The sequence below is a fragment of the Lolium rigidum genome, chromosome 3 (genome assembly GCF_022539505.1).
Source record: "Lolium rigidum isolate FL_2022 chromosome 3, APGP_CSIRO_Lrig_0.1, whole genome shotgun sequence".
Taxonomy (NCBI): Eukaryota; Viridiplantae; Streptophyta; class Magnoliopsida; order Poales; family Poaceae; genus Lolium; species Lolium rigidum.
In genome coordinates, this window is record NC_061510.1 from 329,522,647 (window position 1) to 329,533,047 (window position 10,401).

Genomic DNA, 10,401 nt, shown 5'->3' on the forward strand with positions numbered 1-10,401 from the left:
AACGAGTTGGCCCATTTGCTGACCCCGGGAGGTGCATGGACCACTCTGTAGCGGCAAATGAGAATGTACGTTTTTTTTTAGAGCAATACGAATGTACGTCGAAGATGTTCCTCTCTTTTTTTTTTTTGAGAGAGAAATGTTCCTCTCTTCTTAGTCTCTTCGTTCGGCCGTAACATGGACGCTTACAAACATGGGCTGTTGTGCCGCCTGTTGGAAACTCGGCCTGAGACTATCCCTCCTCTCGACTTCTGCAGCCCGCGGGTCGCACTGCAGCACTGTCAAAACGCCACTTCAATTCACAGTCCAGCGGCGATTCCTATTAGCTGCTCACTGCGGGGGCTAACTGGCGCTCCGCACAGAGCGGTGAAGGTCAGCCCAGCCCATTAACACAGCGGGCGGTTTTTTTTCAGGTTTCTGTTTGTGTTTTTTTGGGGTTTCTTTTCTTTTCTTGATTTTGCATGTTAATTTTTCTGATTTTTTTTTTAAAAATTGAACATTTTTGAATTTGATTATTTTCAAGTTTGAATTATTTTCTAATTTGAATTTTTTTAATCTAAATGTTTTTAGTATGATTTTTTCTTCAAATTTTGAATATTTTTTAATATGAGCATTTTTCATTTTTGAACATTTTTTAATTTGATTTTTTTTTTTGAAATGTTTTATATTTTAAAAATTGTTTTTTAATTGTTCAATTTTGAATTTTGTTTGGCTGAATTTTTTCGATTTTGTTTAGATTTTTTAAAAATCGAAGCAGACTGATGGCCTGTCACGTGGACACAAGAGATAATAGGGACAAACTAAATGGGTCTAGCCCACCGGAGGTTCGTTCAAGCGGAGGGAGCTAATGCTCACTCCCGCTTAAAGCGGTGAGTAGGCGCTCTCGAGTGTAACAACGGTATTCAGAGTTTGAGAAGCTCACAACCTCGTTCGCACTGGAGAGAAATATTTGTTGGCAACAGAGTTTCCGAGTGGTTGTTTGATAGACCATGGCAAGCTAGCTCCACAATCAGGAGCTCCCTCCTCTCTTTGCCCGTGTGATTTTTCTTTTGAAGAATACATGTAAAATTACTAAAAAAAAATCAGTTCCTGAGAAGAACTAGTATATTTTATCTGATTTGCTATATCGTAGTTGACTAATAATTTCTTAAGTCTTAGTCAGCCATAGAAAAATGTCTTTCGCAAATGTTATGCTGTGGTAATGGGCTTGGTACTGATCATCCTCAAACTGCATATTCTCTTGTGTGATAATCCGGCTGCAACTTATCTTTCTACAAATCCTATATTCATGTGAGAACGAAACACATTGAGATTAATTATTTTGTAAGAGAACGTGATGCACCATAAACTGTTGGAGATACGGTTCATTCCAGCAGGTGATCAAGTTGATAGTTTTACAAAACCACAACAGACTCGACAGCTAGAAGTTTCCAAGAGCAAACTCAACTTTGATATATATGTATAGATTGAGAGAGGATATTAAGCGACAAGCTTCTAAATATATAAACTTGGTGTTGTTGTTGTTGTTGTTGTTGTTGTTGTTGTTGTTGTTGTTGTTGTTGTTGTTGTAACAACTTGTAAATATGTCGGTGTAGATTATAAACCTTGAAATGCTGGAACTACGAAAATAATCTTACAGATGATCCTTACGTGCGGACGTGCGGAAAATTGACTGGTGTAAGTCCCCTAGCCCTCCATGATTTGTGGATCGTGATCCTTCCGGCTGATTGCCACGGCCGCCCGTAAAACCATTTTTTTTTTGGATTCATTCCGTAGATGTAGCATCCCACGGTATGATTGCTGCACCCTCATGGAGCTCTCACAGACGTTTGGATTTTGGGCCATCCGATTGAGGTGACGTGGCGCGATCTCGGCCGGCCGTTTCGTCCAGGGCGTGAGGCCCTGCCGCAGACCCGCTTTTTATCCATGGGTCATGTGAAGCCCATCCCGGCCCGGCGACACGCAAGACGCAACCCTCGTCCTCCTCTCCCAATCGTCTCGCAGACAGCTGCTCCCCAATCCCTCGCGTTCTTCTCCTCGCGCGTCGCGCGGCGCCGCTCCGCCTCCTGGCCGCCCGTAGTTCTCCTCTCCCATGCCCGTTTCCAACCCCCAACCTTCCCCGCGCACGCGTCGCGCCTCCCGTCGCAGCCAGCGCTAGCCAGCACGCCGCCCCGCAGGAAGGTTGGGGAGAAGCGCCATGGCGGATGAGAAGGAGTCGACGTCGGTCCCGCTCAGCCAGGCGGCCGACGCCGTCGACCCCGAGGACCCGGCCAAGTCGCCGCCGCGCCCCAGCTCGCCCACCGTCTCCACCCGCAAGGTCCGGATCCGTCTAACCCTGCTCGAGCGAGAAAAAGAAAAGGGATCGAGAAGACCGGAAAAAGCTAGCGACCTGAAAACCCTATCCTCACAGCCGCCGCCTCTTCCTTTCCCTCGCCTCCAGCGCCGCCGTCGGGCGTCCTGGCTCCTCCACGCACGCCCTCCCCTCCACCATGCTTGCCAGGCCTGCTCCTCGGCCGATTTCCCGAGCGCTGCGGCTGGAAGGGCTCCTCATCATCGGGTTTCTGCGCCGCGGCGCCTCACAAAGTCGGCCATGTGGAGGAGCACACATGGAAGCAGCAGGCCGATGCGGGGATCTGCAGGCGGAGCTCCGCCGTCTCCGGACCCTCTCCATCTCGTGCTTCATTGGGTCAAGGTTGGGGAGCAGCACACAGGGATCGACCTTCAGAGCTCCGCCACCAATCCCCTCATGCGTCGACCTCGTGTGCGCCCGCCGGTGAGAAGTAAGATCACGGTGACGGTCGGCAAGCCGTTGGTCCTATCCTCCATCTCCATGTACAGGTCCATCCACCCCCTCTCTCTCCCATTTTCTTCTTCCTGTTGAATTAATTTGGTGAAGGTCGTTCTATGATTGGTAGGAAGCAGATGCAGGGGAAGGTTTTGATTTCACATGAATTTGGCTCTACCATTGGCACATGATTGGTCGTGTGCACTTGGGCAGCACCATGCCAAGAATGAGGTGTCCAATTATTTCTACAAATTTGTCTCATTCTCTCTTCCACTAATCCCTTTTTTGTGTCTAATCCACTAATATTTTATCTTTGTTTGTCTAGATTCTATTTTATCTATGCCTATAGGTTGTACGATGAAAAGACATTGGTGTTGCGGCCATTGTTGTTATAGTGGTCAACGGCAACCTCTAGCTAAGGTAAGCTCATTGTCTACTCGCTTTTTTTCTAATATCTTCACTTTGTAGCCAGTTAAGAGCCATTGTTAACCATCAGACCACTAAATGGAATTTACTCTGAGAAATGCATGCATACATGTTATTTAGAGTGACATGAAAACACTGATTAGTTGTAGTATTGCAAGGACAGAAACAGGGGGTCATCCCATTTCTAAGGTGATGGTTAGCGAGGTACAGGAAGTTTAAGCAATGATGTGGCTACTCTGGTATGGAGGCACTCCTCAGCTGCAAGCAGTTCCAGGGCCCTGTGTTTTCTCTGCTCTAAGATAATCCACTAAGCCTTTTCATATTCAATTTCATTTGCTTGGAAATAAAAATCTTGATAGGTTGTGTTGTATTGGTCCCCTGTGTTTTCTCTGCTCTAAAACACCATTTGAGGCGGTAAAAAAGTGAGCAATGGACTGTACCCTATATTTGTAGACTGACCAATAAATTTGAAGAGTGAACATTCTGCACTGCAATGGCATGTTCTATTTATTGATGTATTCATTAGTAGCTTCACTATCATTTTTACCTCCATGGGAATTACCAATTGCCTTGTTTTATTTTCCTGTAGGCAAGAAGGGTTTGAGTGGCATCATTTTTACCTCCATGGGAATTATCAATGCTTTCCAAGTGGGGCTAACATTTCAATGGGTACAAAGCAAACATTTTTTTCTTATCTTGCTCACAACCTTGCAGGTAGGTTTAGTCATGGCATATATTACCCTTCTAAGAGAGAATCTTAGAACCATATAAATAATAACAACACCATGTCGATTTTAAAGTTATTTAGATACATCGTTATATATGGATTTTTTATTGTTTGCTTACATCTGAATCATGTCATGCCTAGAGATTATATGCATCTTTCCCATCGATCACTGATGTGACACACAATAGGCAGCCTATTTTGCAGTGTAGCATGGATGATTAGCTCCTGCTTAGTTTAATGTTTGTGTGATATCAGTCTTGAATAATTATTGGTTGTATTAGTCTGCCTATTTACCACTATTGCTGATGCTTTACATGTCTGCCAGATTGTACATTAGTTCCAAGATAAATAGCAGATGTCTAGATTTGCTAGGTAAAGACAACTCTATATGGACAGAGGGAGGATTTTCTTTTCTGCTGTCACAAAGATTCAATATCAAGGTTCTTATATTTAGATTTTCCTAGATCTATTAGCAAATGTAATAATGCTTCTTGAATGATTAGGTTGGGCGTATGCACATAATTCTTCTACTAGCCCCCTTTTCAAGCTCTTGCTTCTGTGAGAGTTTCTTGAATGGTATCATGTGTCTTTGCTACCTGCAGATGATTCATTATGAGAGTAAATATAATTGGATTGCATTTCTTTCACTACGAACATGTATTTCCCTTCTAATGATATTTACAATATATATATCTCTATTGTTTCCTTTGTTACCTCTATTTTTAACTTATATGGAGAGCCTTGCTTTTCTTGTAATCGTTCTGTGAACTAGGACTGTGATTAAATAGATGCTCATGGCAATGCAGGTTATTGTAATCTACTTGTACAGGTTAATTTGAGAATCTCATTTTATTCTTAATCTGGGTGTTGCTTTCCTCCAGGTTAATCTGACTGGGCAGTTTAATTAATGGATATATTGTTTGCTGAATTTGGGTATCCGCTTGGTCACATTTACTCTGTTTTGGACTGGTTTGGATAGGATGTAGCGGAGAAAATTTTGGGATATCTTGACCATTTGGTTCGTTCAGTTCATCCTTTTCCTTATGGTTAGGAATGCGCTACAGGGTGTTGATTGATGTGAGTGAATTTACATTCAAGTCCTTCTGATCTACAGAATATTGTGAATATATTGGATTGAACATTGTGTGCATCTAAAAGTCATCCAGTTTTAGCTGATGATTTATATTGATCCCATGGTTGCCTCCTTACCTGGACAGCACCAACACGGTCTTTGCCAAGCGTCTTGCTGACACCTTCCCTGACTAAACTCCCTTCCCCGTTCTTCAAATAGATATGGTACACGAACCATTCTGGTTTTTTGTATCTACTTTGTTGTATGCTAACAAAACTGGGTTGGTGCTTGTCTTGCAGGTTATGGCGATTCCATTAGAGAGTGTGGTAAATGTCCTATATGTAGTCAAGCCGAAGTGATTGTTGCCCCAGCGATATGCTCTAGGAGATAATATCTTTTAGATTCCATGTGCTGTGAGAAGAATGAATATATTTTACCATTGACGAGTTGACAAGCCAAGCTGCTGAGAAATAAGCTTTGATTCAATATACGAATTCTCGGTTGTAAAATGGAAATGTGAGTTGCTGACAAATACATAGTGTTCTATTGCGCTTGATGAGCCAAAGGTCCTCTTCATCTATCTGCTTATTTATTTATTTTTCGTAATTTTATTTATCTGTGAAACACTAGCTGCTGCATTTTCTTTTTGTTGGTACATTTTGAGATTTTAAAATAAAATAACCATATCACCCTTTGAACAATAGTACAAATTACTGCTCCATGTTTTTCTACACAGGACTTGACCATCCTCTGCAGATCCAGTTTTTCGTTTTAGTTGAATGGATATGTTATTCCTTACACACTTCCCATGACAGGTGATGCGTTTCACTGATCGCTGGCTTGTTGCTCTTCCCGGCCAGAAGTTAATCCCGTGCACATGATTGAAAAATCAGAAGCTGATGCAGAGAGTTTTCTTGCTGAAAAATGCCCAGTCTACTATACCTTGAGAAGCAACATTATTTATGGACCCCAAATGATATCCTGTAGCAAAATCTCTGCATATTTTCATATTTCCCTACTCAGGTAACCTAACCAGCTGCCCCAAAAGGCCAAAACACACCAAATTTTTAATCTTGTGGATAATGTAAACATTAAATTGTTTGGCCGTATATGTTCTGTGGTCTTCTTTTAGAGAACACCCATTTCCCTTTGTTTTATCTGAAGAAAACCTCTACATTTTCCTTACACATGAAATGATTTACTTTGACTACACGAGATTTGAGTATTTAGTGTCTTTACTTTGACGTCAACATCTTAAAAATAACTCAGACCATTTGTTATAGAAGGAATTGCAATTACAATTAATAATGGCGTGCACCTTGACTCATTTTTGTTGCATAAAGCAGTGTCATCGGTGATGTTTGTCTCTGATGACCACACACAACATTGTGGTTTGTCTGTTGTTCTCCTTCTCGGTGTTTGTCTTCTGTTGTTTCTAGGGATTGGATGGCTTAATGGCTCTTTTTTTTTGGGTGTTGCTAGGCTGGGTGCGCGTATTGTCCCTGAATATATCAGTATTGCGTAGACTGTTTCCCCAGAAATGCAAACAGTACTATCACCCCACGAGAATTACTTAGCAACATTGCATTGTGAGCTTCTTACATTTCTTTTATGCAGGACCATAGGTTATACTTGTTTCAATCAAAAAAATTGGAGCTAAAGAATACAATTATGGTTCTACAATCGATCACATTCTCATTTCTGGTGCATGTTTCTACCAACACATTTTTTTCTCTTTAAGACCATAGAATTTTCCATTGCCATGTGGAGGATTGTAAGATAATAAATCATTTCAGAAGTAGATGGAATTTGCAAAATATAGGTAAGGAAGGGTCAAAACATTATTCTATGGAGAGCAAAATGGATAAAATAAAAGATTTGCTTACTGTTACATTGTCAGCATGTGGAAAGAAGGGAGTAGTACTAGGCTTGAAGACTCCAACCATATTCCGGTATATATTATATTAAGTTAAATACCTGAATATTCAGTCCATAATATCCGGTCATTGGCTGCAAGTTTCCTCTCCAGAGATCCGTGGACGGCAACAGAGTACATGTGCGCTATGTTATGGCAACAGGTTATTATACTGTCATTCTGCTAACTAGCCAGTTGAACTACTATATGACTTAGTTTCCCATCAAACGCATGCTTGTTACTCCTGTATTTTGTTACCTGTAAACACTCTTTAGTTATTTTACTGTACAGGCAACTGCCACGGTCTAAATTTCTCTCCTTGTATTTTAACAACAACTTTCTGTACTTCATAATATCCGCATAGAGGAAATATCTCCTTGGTTGGATATATTGTTACTGAACTTACTACATGACCGCACTTCAAGATTTTCTATGATTTGCTCTGTCTCAATCTTTGCTCGAGTGGCCCTATCTTTTTCTCTTCTCTCTACATGTCAATGAGCTCCATTTCTTGTGATTTTTTTTTGTTTCTTCTCCTTTTTTTTATGCTGACTCAGTGGCGTTGTTCAGCTTGCAGGCTGGTCACACTCAGCATGGGAGAGCTGGCCAAATTTGATGAAGTAACGAGACTACAACAATTGCTAAATCGTTTATTAGCATTAGAGTAATATATACTCCTCTATTTCGGTGATTGTATATAAGTGTTTGCTAATCTGTTTCTGATTTCGTGTGCTTTATCCATTTCATCCTATCTCCTAATTTCATCATGTTGACTCTGTTTTGTAAAATTTAAAAACCATATTATCTATTTCTTGCCTGATTTTTTCGCTGTTATACAAACTATAAATTCACGCGAACTTCACGGGATGGTGCGCCAAGGCGCACCACTAAATCTAGTCTAAAGGTATAAACGATGCCCCCCATAGGGGGTTTCACAGCGATCTGACCACGTGAGCCGTCCAATCTTTACGGTGCGTTCATCTTGGCCGTTGGTTTGTCACAACAACGCAGCTGCTGGTTGGCTGCCTCACACGCGCGCGTCTGTCCCTGGCACTAGAAAAAGCCATGCATTGGCGGTTGTCTACCCGCGTCTGGGTGCGTCTGGGCCCCATGGTCGGTTGGGTCCACACGTCAGTCGGTGTGGCTCGTTTTCAGGTTTGGGTTCGCCTTGCGCCGCCGACGAAAAGATCTACTCCGCGCGGGGTAGATTGGTCAAAGCACCACCACCGTCCGCCCTACTCCTCCAATCCCCTCCCCATCGTCTTTCTCCTCTCTGGAAGCGGCGCCGCTGGCGAAGCACGGTGCGAGCGCGCAGGGAGGCGCCGCCCGAGTATCTTGCACGGTCCTCCTTCTCTACAACGGCGCCGCCGCCGCGCTTGTATCCTCCCATGCTCATCTCCGCCTCGCTCTTGCTCTCATCTCTGCGCGCTGCGCCTCCACTCCCGAGCACCAACACAATGACGTGTTACAGCTAGTGGTCACGGCCGGAGCCCCCTCGCTGGCCATAGATGTGCTTCTGCACGAGACTTGACAGAAGTGGGGTTTGACCCATCACAAACCCTAGATGCAACCAGATCTGAGCTTGTTGGCTCCATGGAAGAGCAAAGGGAGGGCGACCTAGGTCCGAGCGCGGTGGCGGCGTGTATGTCGTCATTGTCGCCGGTGGCGACTATGGAGGGGTCGCTCGCGGGTACGCCTCCCTCTCCCTCCCTCGTCTTTACTGTCTCCCTCGCCCGTGTCATCTCCTCTCCCTCTCTAAAAAGCAGCCGGCGGCGACGATGTAGAGGTGGCGAGCGCGAGGATCTCGGCCGCGCGGGCCATCGCTGGGAAGGGGCGCAGCCTTCTCCCTTGACGGAGCGGTAGGCGGACCAGTGCCCCGTCGACCTCTCTCCTCGTGTGATGCGTCGGCCCGGCCATGAGCGCGACGGCCTCCTCTGTCCGTCGCCGCCGTCGTGCGGCATGTCCTTCTCCCTTGGCCGAGCTGGAGGAGGACGAGCACGTCGGCCTCCTGGCCGCTCGTCATTCGACCTCCCACATCCTATCCAATCTGATGCCAAATTGATTTTTGGACGAGCACCTCGCCGGGGACGCAGTTGGTTCGGGCGAACTCCTCAATGACTCACTCGATGCATACCCAGGGTTTGCTCAACTTCTAGCGTCCCATGGCCAGACCGAAGTTCCCAAGACCCAGGTCAGCTTCTTTTTCTTTTGATTTTGAAGAGTTGCTGGTTGCCTTCACTGGATTGGAACTGCCCATCAGGGATGCGAGCTTCTTCTCCTTTTGATGCAAATTCTAATGTTTCTGAGTGAAATAAATAAGCGATTGTTTCTATTTTCTATTTGTGGATAGGTGTTGATAACCAGTCTGCGGCCTCGTCGCAGTTCATCGGGGTTCGGCAGGAGGTGCATTGGCGCAGGAATGAACGAGGAGGCTGAGCTGTCCGTGGCGCTGTCACAGCCGTACTTATCTCGTATGTCCATCCCACCCTCTCCCAATCTCCATCCTCTTCACTTGCACCTCTTTGTCGCGTGTGGCAGCTCGCGATCCCCGCCTCTGCTGGATAGCACCATTGAGGCGATGTCCTCGGCTGCCTTCAATGCACTCATCTGCCCTTGGATCACCCGTCGTCAGTAGGCCATGGAAGTGAATTATTCTCATGACTTAAGTTGTTTGTGTTTGATGGTTGATGCTCAGTTCAGAAAAAAAACATAGCTTGTGATTTGGGGAAACGGGGAGCTTTAGTTTCATTGATCTTTTGCATGTCTTGCTTGTATGCTTAAAAGAAAATCTAGATTCTTTAGTAACCTGCTATTTGTGATAGACTAAATCATGGTACCATGCTAAAGAATCATAATAGCATAAAAGAATCATGGTAGCATACAAGAATCATACTTAATCATGGTAGCATAAAAGATACAGACCATGCAGATGCAACACACAAGATTACTATAATTGGTTCTAATTAAATTCTAAGTGACTTACTATAGAACTGCACACTTGTTTTTGAACCGAGTATGCAATTATCTTCTTATTCCTAATAACTTAGAACATATGTGTTGCTTTGTGGTTAATTGCTTTTCTTAATGGTTATTTGAGTTAAGTGTAGAGTTTAGAAATGACTTGAAGCATATTACTTCAGAGAAGAGATTATGCAACTGCATAGATGTAGTAGTTGTACTACTTTTGAAACAATACAATTCGGTGTACATTATACCCAGGTTCAGGAAATTTCTCAAGTCAAGTACTATTACTATGTGCATTTAGCAACAACAAAATCATTGATTCAAATATTCATAAATAAAGTATCACTGTTTGCCAAACCTTCGCTTATGTAAAGCCCAGGTTATGTAGGACTGTATCTGTATGGTTAGCTGCACAATTACCTTCGTGTAAAGTTCTTATTTTTTGAATCCAAGATCACTAAGCTTAAAATTTACTGTAAATTCAATGATGAGATAATCAACTTTCTGAATGTGGT

The 10,401-nt window shown here is 43.7% G+C and overlaps 1 long non-coding RNA gene across 17 annotated transcripts; it reads left to right on the forward strand.

Moving 5' to 3' along the window:
* Window positions 1–2,306: 2,306 nt before the first annotated feature.
* LOC124703866 lies at window positions 2,307–7,769 on the forward strand. Of its 17 annotated transcripts, none has more exons than XR_007003368.1 (4): window positions 2,313–3,013; window positions 3,108–5,012; window positions 5,153–5,231; window positions 5,307–7,768. It is a non-coding gene; the product is annotated as an uncharacterized LOC124703866 (long non-coding RNA). The 17 variants fall into 17 exon arrangements; XR_007003372.1 differs by having other exon boundaries at window positions 2,314–3,013; window positions 3,108–6,959; window positions 7,037–7,085; window positions 7,493–7,768; XR_007003371.1 differs by having other exon boundaries at window positions 2,307–3,013; window positions 3,108–3,922; window positions 4,817–7,769.
* The last annotated feature ends 2,632 nt before the right edge of the window (window positions 7,770–10,401 follow it).